We start from the raw sequence: 12,897 nt of genomic DNA, 5'->3' as shown, positions 1-12,897 counted from the left end.
AACATTTAGAAACACAAGAGGGGGAACATGATATGTTCAAGATTTCCAAAGCAAGGGAGCGTAGAAGGAAAGACCTAGGGGCTATGAAGTTTATAAAGAGTGAGGATGGGCAGGTACTAGTTAAAGAGCAGGACATCATATTAAGATGGAAAACCTATTTCCAGAACCTTTTCAACAGTGAGAGGGCCTACCAAGAAGAAGACGACAACACACGCATATGACGACAACAACGGAATAATTGCTTCTGCCGACGTATTACGCAGGAAGATGTCAGGAATGCACTAAGGAGGATGGGAATGGCTAAGGCAGTTGGCCCAGACAATATACCTATCGAGGTGTGGAAGTGCCTAGGAGAGTATAATAGTTTTGTGGTTAACTACTCTATTCAATAGTATCTTCAAGTCCGGTAAGATGCCAGGCCAATGGAGGAGCAGCGTCGTAGTACCTATTTATAAGAACAAAGGGGACGCCCAATGTTATGGGAATTACAGAGGCATCAAGCTACTAAGTCATACTATGAAGCTATGGGAAAGAGTTATAGAGAATAGAATTAGATGGGAAACCCAGGTTACAGTGAACCAATTTGGTTTCATGCCGGGGCGGTCCACTACAGAGGCAATACACCTCCTAAGAAGACTCATAGAAAAGTATAGAGAGAAGAAGCGTGATATACATATGGTGTTCATTGACCTAGAAAAGGCATATGTCAATGTGCCACCTAGACTGCTTTGGGATAGCCTTGAGGGCAAAGGGGTCCCATGGAAATATATAGAGATGATTATGGATATGTATGCCAACACTACAACAAGGGTGCGTGCACCCTTAGGGGATACGGACTAATTCCCGGTGGGGGTAGGCCTTCATCAGGGCTCAGCAATGAGCCCGTTCCTTTTTGCAATAATCTTGGACGAGTTGTCAAAGTCAATTCAGGAGACAGTCCCTTGGTGCATAATGTTCGCAGACGATATTGTCTTAGTGGCTGAGACAAAACAAGATCTGAACATGAGGTTAGAGGAGTGGCGAGCAACCATAGAAAATAAAGGTTTAAGGATTAGTTGCTCAAAGACCGAGTATCTCCATTGTAACTTTGGTGGGATAAACGATGATGAGGAGATCCATATCACCATCGAATATCAAGTGGTTCCACGGGTAACGAAGTTCAAATATCTAGGATCGTTTGTCCAGAGTGACGGGGAAATAGATAGTGACGTGGCCCACCGTGTCCAAGTTGGATGGAGTAAATGGAGGGCAGCTACAGGAGTTTTGTGCGACAAGAGATTCCTAAATAGGCTAAAAGGTAAATTTTATAGGGTCGCTATTAGACCGGCGATGTTATATGGAACAGACTGCTGGGCCATCAAGAAGTCATATGAGCGTATGCTAGAGGTAGCAGAAATGACAATGCTAAGGTGGATGTGTGGGCACACACGATTGGACCGAATAAGAAATGATGTTTTTCGAGAGAGATTAGGGGTTGCTAACATTTCAGATAAGATAAGAGAAGGGAGATTGAGATGGTTTGGACATGTGAAGAGAAGAGAGACGACGGCTCTTGTCCGATCTGTAGAAACTATTAGAATAGAGGGGAAGAGGGATAGAGGACGTCCCAAATTAACTTGGGCCGAGAGGATTAAGCATGATTTGCTAGATTTGCACCTCTCCAAGGACATGGTTGAGGATAGGAATTCTTGGAGACGTAGGATTAAGGCTAAGGACTTTTAGGAGAAACGTAGAGTTTTTTATTATAATTCTATCATAGGGGGCGTTCCCTTACCTTATTTCAAGTATAAAATGATATATTACTATAATACCATATCCTCAAATTAGTATTTATAACACATATTTAGTATCCATTACTAATATTACTATTGTTATTGACATATTTACATATTTAGTACAACTATTATTACTATAACACATATTTAGTATTGATCTACTGACTATAATATCACTATTATTGATCTATTCATTACTAATATCACTATTATTATGATAACACATATTTAGTATTAATTATTAATTTAACTATTATTATTGATCCCATGCATATGGTTTTTGAGCCGGGGGTCTCTCTGGAAGAAACCTCTCTATCCTTTGGGACGGAGGTACGTTTTGCCTACATCCCACCCTCCCCAGACCTTGCTAATAGCTTTGCTATTGGTGGGATTTATACTCGGTATGGTTGTTGTTGTTGTTGTTCAAACAGTTTCGAGGAATGTACGTTACACCAGTGGTGCCACCGATATCCCCTGTTGTTTCTGCTCCTCTTCAACCTAATAATGAGCAAGCAATTCTGATGCAAGCCGTACTGAGAGGTCTGGAAGACGTTCGAGTAGATTTTCCTGCTCCCGTACTTAATGCTCCACCCATGGCTAATCAACTAGCCATGGTAAATGAAGTACAACCAGCTACAGACACTACTGAAATGCCTACTATCGAAGACACCACATATTCAGATTCTGATTCCTACGTGTCAGCTGACAATGTAGAGAACGTCCAGACCGAACAAGTTGAAATCCCTCCAACTGAGCCAAGTGTGGTGGAATCTGTTCCCACACCTCCCTCTGAGGAAGACAATCAAGGTATAGATGAGGAGATCAACACATAGGCTGCTCTGGTTGAACAAGGGAAAAATGAAGCTTCTGACAACACCAACTCTACATCAATTCCCGCCATCGTTGTACCGTTCTATGAGAACCTATGGGATGGTCCCGTTGATCAAGAACATTTGGTTGAACCTAAAGCTACTATTGTTCAACCAAATATTCCTGTTAATGTGACTGATGTTTTTCATCCCATAGAGAGCTTAACAATGGAGCTGCAAGCAACACCAGTCGAGCATGTCGAGCAAATTCCTCAGTTACCAATTCATCGACGACATCTGACTGAGAATATAATTGGAGATCCATCCGCTGGCATTCAAACACACAGCACTTCCATCAACCGTAACAGATGTCTCTTTTCTTTTTTTATTTCACAGGTCGAGCCCAAAGATTACAAAGTCGCTTTGAAAGAGAATTCTTGGGTCGAAGCAATGCAAGAGGAGCTATTACAGTTCAAGAAGCTGAATGTTTAGAGGCTAGTGAACAAACCAGAAAATAAAAGACCAATCAGAACGAAGTGGGTGTTCCGAAATAAAAAGGATGACAAGGGGTTATAATAAGAAACAAAGCCCGGCTTGTTGTAGAAGGTTTTTGGCAGCGTGAGGGTCTTGATTACGATGAAGTTTATGCACCTGTGGCCAGATTGGAAGCAATACGTATCATTTTGGCCTACGCCTCGTACATGAATTTCAAAGTGTATCAAATGGACGTGAAGACGGCCTTCTTGTATGGAAAAGTCAAAGAAATTTATGTCAAGCAACCTCCAGGTTTTGAGGATCCAAATCATCCTGATCATGTTTACCGTCTTGACAAAGCACTTTATGGTCTTCACTAAGCACCCCGTGCCTGGTATGCCACTCTGGCTGATCATTTAGTGAAGAACGGATATAAAAGAGGTATTGTTGATCAAACACTCTTTGTCAAGAAAGTTAAGGGTGATTTGATTCTTGTCCACGTGTATGTTGACGACATTATCTTTGGGTCCACAAATGATAATTTGTACAAGGAGTTTTCTGAGGTCATCCAAAAGCGATTTGAGATGAGTTCTTTGGGAGAAATGACTTTCTACCTGGGTTTACAAGTTGAACAGAAGACGGACGGGACTTTGATTCATCAAGAGAAGTACGTCCACGACATTGTTCAAAATTTTGGGTTCAAGGATTCATCTGCATTTATGACACCAATCGCTACTCGACCGATTCTCGCTCCTAATCCATCGGGTAAGCCAGTTGATCAGCACATGTATAGGTTAATGATTGGCTCACTGATGTATCTCACTACAAGTAGACCGGACATCATGTTCCCTGTTTGTCAGTGTGCCAGATATCAATCCGATACAAGAGAATCTCACATGACCGCAGTCAAACGTATTTTCAGATACCTCAAGGGTAGACCTCGATTGGGACTCTGGTATCCAAAAGAGTCTCCCTTGGAACTTCATGCGTACACTGACAGTGATTATGGGGGATACAATCTTGACCGAAAGTCAACATCGTGTGGATGTCAATTTCTGGGTGATAGGTTGATTTTATGGCAATGCAAGAAGCAAGCCACCATGTCCACCTCAACTGCTAAAGCCGAGTACATCGTTGCATCTAGTTGCTATTCCCAAGTCATTTGGATCCAGCATCAGCTGCTGGATTACGGTTTGAATTTCTTTGATACCATGATCAAGTGTGATAATGAGGCTACTTTTGCGATTGTTAAAAACCCGGTCCAGCACTCTAAGACAAAACACATTGACATCCGAATACACTTTATTCATGATTGTTTTGATCGTAAGCTTGTCAACATCAAAAGAGTCCATTCTGATTTTAACTTTGCTGATCTCTTTACAAAAGCTTTCAGTCGTGCTGGGTTTTTATATCTCATTGAATCCTTGGGCATGATTTCTTTTGAGTAGATTTTTCATTTTTTTTTTTAAATTGTAAATATTTTTTTTAAATATGTCACAATTTTAGAGGGAGAAAATGAGTTAACTTTAACTCACCAAAAAGATTTTAAATTTATTTTAAGAAAAACAAAAACAAGTCACTTGACTTATCAAAAAGATTTTATCTTTATATAATTAAGAAAATCCAAAAAGATTTGTCTCCCTTAGAGGGAGCTCTTGCCTAGAGTGAGTCAGATATTTAAAATTTTCAAGTTAAGAAACTGATACGACCTTATTGAAAATGATAGTACATTGGTTTGCAATGATCCTAGCGCATGAAAAGAGTATATCAAAAGTCTACAAGATCACTCATAGATGTGTAGATAGGCTTGACAAACAAGTAAATGTCATGCAATATAAACTTAATCTCTTGCTGGTGTTAGTGGCTATACGTTTATGAAGCGGTTGCATGATTCCGTTGAAGTCATATCCATGAAGGCTGAAATGTAATTAAACATGTCATACCCAAGCCTCCCTTTACCTGATCATAGTAATCTTATGCAATAAGTGTCAATTTTAATTTTTATTGATTTAAGTAAAGCGTCAAGAAAAGAAAAGAAAAGAAAAACAAAAAGAGTTAGAAAAGAAAAACAAAAAGAGTCAGAAAAGAAAAAGAAAAAGAAAAGTCAAGAAAAAGAGTCAGTCCTAGGAATTTTAACTTCTGCTTTATTTTTTCATTTATTTTGATTCAAGTCTTGGGCTTTCTCTGTCTGTAGTCATACAAGATCTGATTATTAAGGCCCTAAATCTTCTGCTTTATTTTAATCTTTCTAGATAGAGTCAAGTGTCCAAAATAAAGTGTCAAGTGTTAATAAGTGTACTGTGATCAAATAAGAAAGGTTTAAGTCAAGTTGAGGTGATATGTTAACATAAAGTAAGCCCGAGGTATGATGGAATCAGTAACATGTTTGACTAAGTGAGGGCCACATAAGCATTGTGCCTAATACATACCTTAACGTCTCCCATTGACATCCAAATACTTGTTAAGTTTAAAGTGGACAAATTATATCTACAATTGACTTTGGGTTCTTGGCATAATAATGTCCAAATAGAAGTGTGATCTAGAACGTTAACAGATAATGTGATTCCATGTTGTGATCTTTCTCACAAAAGTATTAAAATCGTTAGAAAATTTTGTAAATATTACTGATATGTAATATTAATTTCATCTTTACTTCTATTTTATTTTTGTTTTATTTTATGTTTCAACTTCAAAATATATATATATTTTCGTAATATTAAAATGTATGAAAATTCCAAAATTATTTTAAGTTTTTATTGTGTTCATACATATTTTATTAAACCTTGTTTATTCAAAATCATGTGTTTTGTTGTCAAGGTCGTTCATGCAAAGTTTGTTGAAAACCTAGGACTTAAACAAATCACTTACAAGTTGAGGGATTGAAATTGGAAGGGACTGTGAAAGAATTCATCTTTGACCCTCAAGAGGGTCTGTGAACGAATCTTATTCGCTCTAAGTTTTGTGCAGTTGTACATGGACAGGTAGATCAAGATCAAGTCTGCTTGGATGCAGAAACTGAAGTTGCAGATGCCGAAGCGCTTAAAAGAAAACGAGAACGTGAAAGTTGGTGGTTGAAGCTAAAAATAAACTGATGCATTCGAAGACAAGGAAAGAAACCAATCGGCTCAAGAAAGTCAACAAAAGAAAATTAGATGTCAAGCCTCCCGCATCTGATGTTTCTAAAATTTGTTGTCGCCAATCCTTCCCAGAAAATAAGATTGAAGTTCAAGTCTACAAAACCGGAAAATAAAGATTTGTCCAAGATCCAATCAGGTTCAAGACCCTGGATCAAGACAAGTACTAAGTTTCAAGAAATAAAGACGAATCAAAGAACTTGACGAAGGTTACTCGACATACTCAATCCTAGAGGGAGATTATAGGGCCAATATTCTATATTGTTATTAGGATTGTGTATGTCGTTATAGTTTGCTTTTAGTCAGTGTATTACGTACTCAGTACGTTTATTTTGTATGTTTATTATGTAAACTTTGGAGAAATGGGGACCCTATATAAAAGCCACTTAATCCATTTCTCCACATCAACTCTAAACAACCCATTTTCACAACTTCCTGTAAATAAAGTTTATTTTCTCCATCTTCACCTTCTTCTTCCTTTCTAGCAAATAAACCAAACAAACTAAGATCCGAGATCCAAGTGTTGTTGGTGATTTCCGCTAACCAACAACACGGATTGATCCGAGAAAGTTGTTAGATCCATTCTAGAGGACCTACAAAAGATCAACAGGCAGGGAAGTTCTACAGATTTGGAGTCATCCCAAGGTTAAGGGTTCCAAACTTTATAACCAACAACACGGATTGATCCGAGCAAAGTTGTTAGATCCATTCTAGAGGACCTACAAAAGATCAACAGGCACGGAAGTTCTACAGATTTGGAGTCATCTCAAGGTCAAGGGTTCCCAACTTTATAAACATGAGATTAAATAAACATGAGATTAAAAATGTGAATAATACGAAGACGAGGAGTTTAATGACAAAGCATAGCCTTATATTGCATTTTGCAAAAAAATTAATTAACAATTCTCTACCTTTCTTTCTCTCTGTTCCCGTAGGTTATTTCCTGTATGTATTGAGGACTTGAGGGTTCCCCTCCGGTCTGATTACCTTTACATTGATAATTTGTGGACCGGAGTTTGATGATATCTACGAAACTAGATTGAGAAAAATTCGATGAATAACAAATGACAGTAGTTGGCATATGAATTTTTTTAATAAGAAAAACCTTGAGATGTTCAGTTCGTATCCTACTGGAGTGTTTATCTAGATATGGAAAAATGGGTGGATTGGGGTAATAGGTAAGTTTTTACGGTCGAAACTGGTTGGGTTTAGCTAAGAAGCAAAACTCGGTTTAATGTATGTATCCCTTTTGTTTTAATCTTTTAGGCTAACCTGTACGGCTCATTATAGACAAAAACATATTCCAAATCAACCCATCTTCTAATGAGATGAGTTGGAGGTTTTATGCATATTTGAATGCACACTTGGATAATTGAAGTTAAAAAGAACTCAGATTGTCATGTCTTCTAGAGAGACAATTCTGGGCACGTACACACCTAAACAAAAACTTAAATCTTGAAAAAGCAACCCTTATAAGAAGAAACAAGAATCAACATTTTAACTTCCACTGAAATTAAATCATTGATGACAGAAACCCACACAAAAATGTGAACCATAATCAGAGCTATAAAATATTTTGGATCGTTTAGAGCATGTTTTCTATCGCTATAACAAATATTTACATTAAAAGGAAAATGTCCTACAAATGTATAAAGTAAAAGGAAAGAAAAGAAAAAACGAAGATGAAATAATCTGAATGAACATTGTTCATTCATGCAGGGGCACATCTGAGAATTTTCCCAGGTCAGTTCGACGTTCAGGTCAGGTCAGGTCGGGTTGGAGAACTCGCCTGAAAATTTCTTATCATTAGATCCACAAATTCAAGTTTCACCTAAAGTCATAAACCTAAAGTAATTATCAATAAAACTAACAATCAAACAAGCAACAATGAACGATTAACAATACTCAACTAATAATCATAATTTTCTAGACTAATAAACACTAAATAAAGTAATAAACAATCGAACAACGTACATTTCCAAAAAATTAATATTTCAATAAACAATCAAACGTACCCGGTTTTGTTGAACATATCGCCCTGATCAGCCTAATATGATTTCTGATTTTGCCCTATACATTGGTGTTTGAAGCACATCAATAACAATAGAATATAAAACAATCAAAGTATCAAACAACGACAATTGAACACATTGGGATTTGGAACTTGATATTATATCTGAAAAAAAAATTTCCAAAACTGGTAGCAGAATCCATGCCCCTTCTGCTAGACAATTCGATCGTAGTTTGCAGCCCCAGTGGAGTCACCATCTAAACAAACCTGTACCGACAACTCTATCAAATACCAAAAAAATACTACATTTCTGTGACTCCTGTCACGGGTTTTTAAGCCCGCCACTGCCTATGTTGTACGAGGCCGTGTATGTAGAGATTTCTATCAAGGATGTAAAACCATACGACTCAAGCCGCCATGTAGACCCAATAATACACACATCTTTAAGCTGAAAAGTGCTCTGTGGAAGACGACTTATTCCTGCACCTTCTATATTTAACAATTTCAAACATTCTAAACATCCAAGTTCCTCAGGCAATTTCTCTACTTGAATACAATAGGGAAGACACAAATACTTTAAACACTTCAACTTACAAATGATGTTTGTAATATCTTGTAAGGATATACATTCCGTTAGGGATAACTCCTCTAAACGCTCTAATCTGCTAAGATCCTTGGGTAACTGCTCAAGAAGCCAACAAGATTTAAGTTGAAGAATTTTCAGATGTTTTAACATACAAATGCTATCTGGTAGATACTTAATCTCTTTTATCCACAAACATAGCTCATTTAGACTCACTAACTGGTACAGATCGTTGGGCACCTCTGGAATACAACCTACCAGTGTAAGCACTCTTAAATGTTGTAAACCACAAATACTTGCTGAAAAAGACTCAAGATTAGTGCAAGCACATAAACCGAAAGACAGAAGCTTCTCAATATTTCCACTCGAAGAGGGTAAATGTTCAATATAACTACATTCAAACTGAAATTTTGGCAAATTACTTTTAGGATGCAGTGGGCATATATCTACAGACTCCGCAGTTAGTGCTAATATAGCTGCTAAACCAAGACCACCTGATCCATGTCGTCTGTTAACCAGAAAATCCTTAAACCTATGGCAACCGGTTAAGTTTAAGTAGACCAACTTCTTTAGGCATCCCAGTGGAGCGTAAATTTCTTGAAGAAAATAACAACCTCCGAGATCTAAAATCTCAAGATGTGGAGTCATTCCAAGGTTAAGGTTTTTCACATTAGAATCACCAAGGTGGAGAAATTTGAGCTTTAGACATTCAGTGGGCATGCAGATTTCTTCAAAGTAATTACATGTTCCAAGATTTAATTCCTCGAGATTCCGAGCCATCCCTAGATTAAGGTTTCTCACCTTAGAATAACTAACTGTGAGGATTTTGAGATTCGGACATTCAACCGGCATGTTAAGCTCAAGGAATTCATTACATCCTTCAAGATTTAACATCTCAAGTTGTGGAGTCAGCCCAAGATTAAGGTCTCTCAACTTAGAACCATTGAGATTGAGGAATTTGAGCTTTGGACATCCAGCAGGCATATTGAGCTCTACAAAGTCATTACATTCTCCAAGATCTAACTCCTCGAGATACGGAGTCAGCCCAAGATTAAGGTAGGTCAATTTAGAACCAATGAGTTTGAGGAATTTCAGCTTTGGACATTCATTGGGCATATTGAGCTCTACAAGGTTATAACATTTGTTAAGGTCTAACTCCTCGAGATATGGAGTCGGCCCAAGATTAAATTTGCTCAACTTAGAACCACTAAGTCTGAGAAACTTGAGCTTTGGACATTGATAGGGCATCTTGAGCTCTACAAGGTCATAGCATTTGCTAAGATCTAGCTATTCGAGATATGGAGTCATCCCAAGGTCAAAGGTACTCAATGATGAAAAATTGAGGTTAAGAAGTCTGAGCTCATCAAGAACCTGTCTTAAGGGAAAAAATGAATATCAGTATGATTGGCACAATATAGCGTAATAACACATCATGCAAAACAACCAATAAACCGTCAACAATTCTACCTTCCTTTCTCCCCCCTCCCAGAGTTGAGAGATGCCGCTACACTGCATTTCAAGGCAAACCAACTTATTTGCTTGAAATGTTTTTGGTAAACACTGAAAGGGATAAAAAGACCAATGTAGACATTGTAGAGTATTTGGTAAGTATTGGTCAACTTCATTACTTATAAATTCCTTATGTGCGCCATCCATGTAAAGAAATCTAAGCCCGTTCATCTTTCTAAGACCTTTCATAATCATAGCTGAGTGGAGATTCACATAAAACAGTTTTAGACTTCTTGTTGCATAGGTACCCTGTAAAGAAAACTCTTAAGACGAAAATTTTGTCATGGCAAATATAAATGTGCTAAATTAACATTAATCTTACCAAGTCATTAACCAATATATCTTCAATTTCCTTTTTAATCCATAGACGGCTATGTCTATAAGGCTCATCAGGGTGCAAACGACGAACAATATTCATGCCCAGTTCTTCTAAATGGTCATGCAATTGCAAGTGGCCGTCATAAGATATAGTTATCAGCGATTTCTGCTCAAGAACTCTTAAACCAAGTTCTGCATGAAATCCACAACTTTCAAGTAATTTGATTGCTTTCTTCTTTGCCATTCCCTTTAGTATGCATGCAACATCTAGGAATATTTCTTTGTAGTCATCCTCTAGACCATCATAGCTTATTTCCAGTTTTTTCAAAGTTTCCTTCAAGGGAATTGTTTTTAGTCTTTTTAGTGCATATTCCCATTCACTTTCAGTTCTATCACAAAGAAATGAACCTAAAACTTTGATTGTTAAGGGAAGACCAGCAGCATATTTTACAACCTTTCTGGAGAGCTCTTTATACCCTTGAACTGGAATCCCTTTCCCAAATGCATACCTACTGAAGAGGCAAGTTGCTTCCTTGTTTGATAACAAACTAACATCATGAATAAAGTTAATTCGGTGTGCCTTCAACACTTGCTCATCTCTTGTTGTGATGATGAGTTTACTTCCTTGCATAAACCAATCAGGCTCACCTGCTAAGGCCTCAAGCTGGTCTATATGATCCACATCATCTAGAACAAGAAGAACCTTTCTACTACGCATCATCTTTTTCAACAATGTTTTCCCGTGAGCAACACTGTGTATATGAATGCTTTGACCATTAAACAGGTCTGTATGGACCTGTTTTTGCAATTCCTTCAAACCAGAAAATGAGTCTTTTGAAACTTCTCTAACATTCTCAACAAAGCTTTTACCTTCAAACCAATCACATATATGATTAAAAACAGCCTGGGCCAAAGTCGTCTTGCCACCACCTCCCATCCCCTTGATCCCTACCATACGAACATCATCGGAATCAATTTCTAAAGATGAAATTACATTCTTTACACGGCCCTCCATGCCTACTAACTTCGCATCAACGCTCGAATTAATGAAATGTGGCTTAAGTAATATATCTTTAACAATTATTTGGATGAACTTAGCTTCATGTCTGTGTTAATGAAAATTCTATTAGATTACTCACAATCAACTAATTTCAAATATATAACATATAATTTTTTTATAAAGTAATAACATAGTGATGCAAGATGAAGGAATTACCCATCAACAGTGTTCTTCAACTCCCGCCCAGCTAGACTTGCTGCTTCTTTGAGAGCATCTCTCCATTTTCCAGAAGCCTCTTTCTCTACTTGTTTTGCAAAGGCTTCTCCTACCGACCCACTTTGGCTGCGGACTTCAGTGGGTTCAACGTCATAGAAGACCGGGTAAGCAGTCTGCTCACTCGTCCTCTGGCACTCCATAATCTTTACGAGCTCATCTAAGCACCATGATGAAGATGCATAGTTTTTGGAGAAAACAATGATGTGAAATCTCGACTCTTCAATGGATCGCATGAGCTGATTGTTAATCTTTTTTCCTTTCTCGATTCTCTCATCATCTTTGTAGGTGGTAACGCCTCTACTATGAAGAGCATGATAGAGATGATCAATAAAGTTTCTACGGGTGTCTTCACCCCTAAAACTCAAAAATACATCGTACTTGAAGCTCCTTTGAACGGATGAAACTGAAGTATATGCCATTGAATGCATGCTTCAAGAATCTAATAAAATGAAAGCTTTACTAACTGAGGAAAGTTTATATGACCGACAAGAGAAAGTTTATACTAAGAAGACAAGGGCTTAGTATTAATATATTTTATGATTGGCTGAGGAAAAAAGATTCTTAGTTGCATTAAAAAATATAAAGACCATAAAGACAAAATATATACCTAACCCACCAAAATATTGAGTACGCGTGAAGACCTTTTACCATTGTAGTGGATGCAATATATTTGCTAATACCTTTTCACTAATTAATAGTATTTTCTTGACTGAATGGGAACCAAGGTGTTTGTGTAAAAATTTCATAAAATAAAATAAAGAGTAAAATGTCAAAATTGTTCATGAGGTTATTTATACGACTTTAATATAAAAAGTTTATTTTGTGGTTCTGGACCATTTTATGCCAAAATCATCCAAATCTTTAATTTTATTTAATTTCTTTGTTAAGTCAAGGGTAAAAGAGTCCTTTTACTTTATTCTATATTTTATTCTTTTTTTAAATCCCACAACCTAACCCCTTGTTTCCCAACACAGTCACGATCTAAACCCTATCTGCAACATTCATCTT

General features: G+C 37.3%; 1 pseudogene; it reads right to left on the bottom strand.

The window, feature by feature from the left end:
• Positions 1-8,525: 8,525 nt before the first annotated feature.
• Positions 8,526-12,308, bottom strand: LOC143591428 (disease resistance protein RPV1-like; annotated as a pseudogene).
• Between the last annotated feature and the right edge of the window lie 589 nt (positions 12,309-12,897).

Source organism: Bidens hawaiensis, unplaced genomic scaffold, assembly GCF_021521415.1.
Source record: "Bidens hawaiensis isolate Kalapana, Puna unplaced genomic scaffold, B.hawaiensis_p1.1 tig00039630_1, whole genome shotgun sequence".
Classification (NCBI taxonomy): Eukaryota; Viridiplantae; Streptophyta; class Magnoliopsida; order Asterales; family Asteraceae; genus Bidens; species Bidens hawaiensis.
Note: the sequence above shows the minus strand (reverse complement) of the source record. Positions and strands in the feature narration are given on the sequence as shown.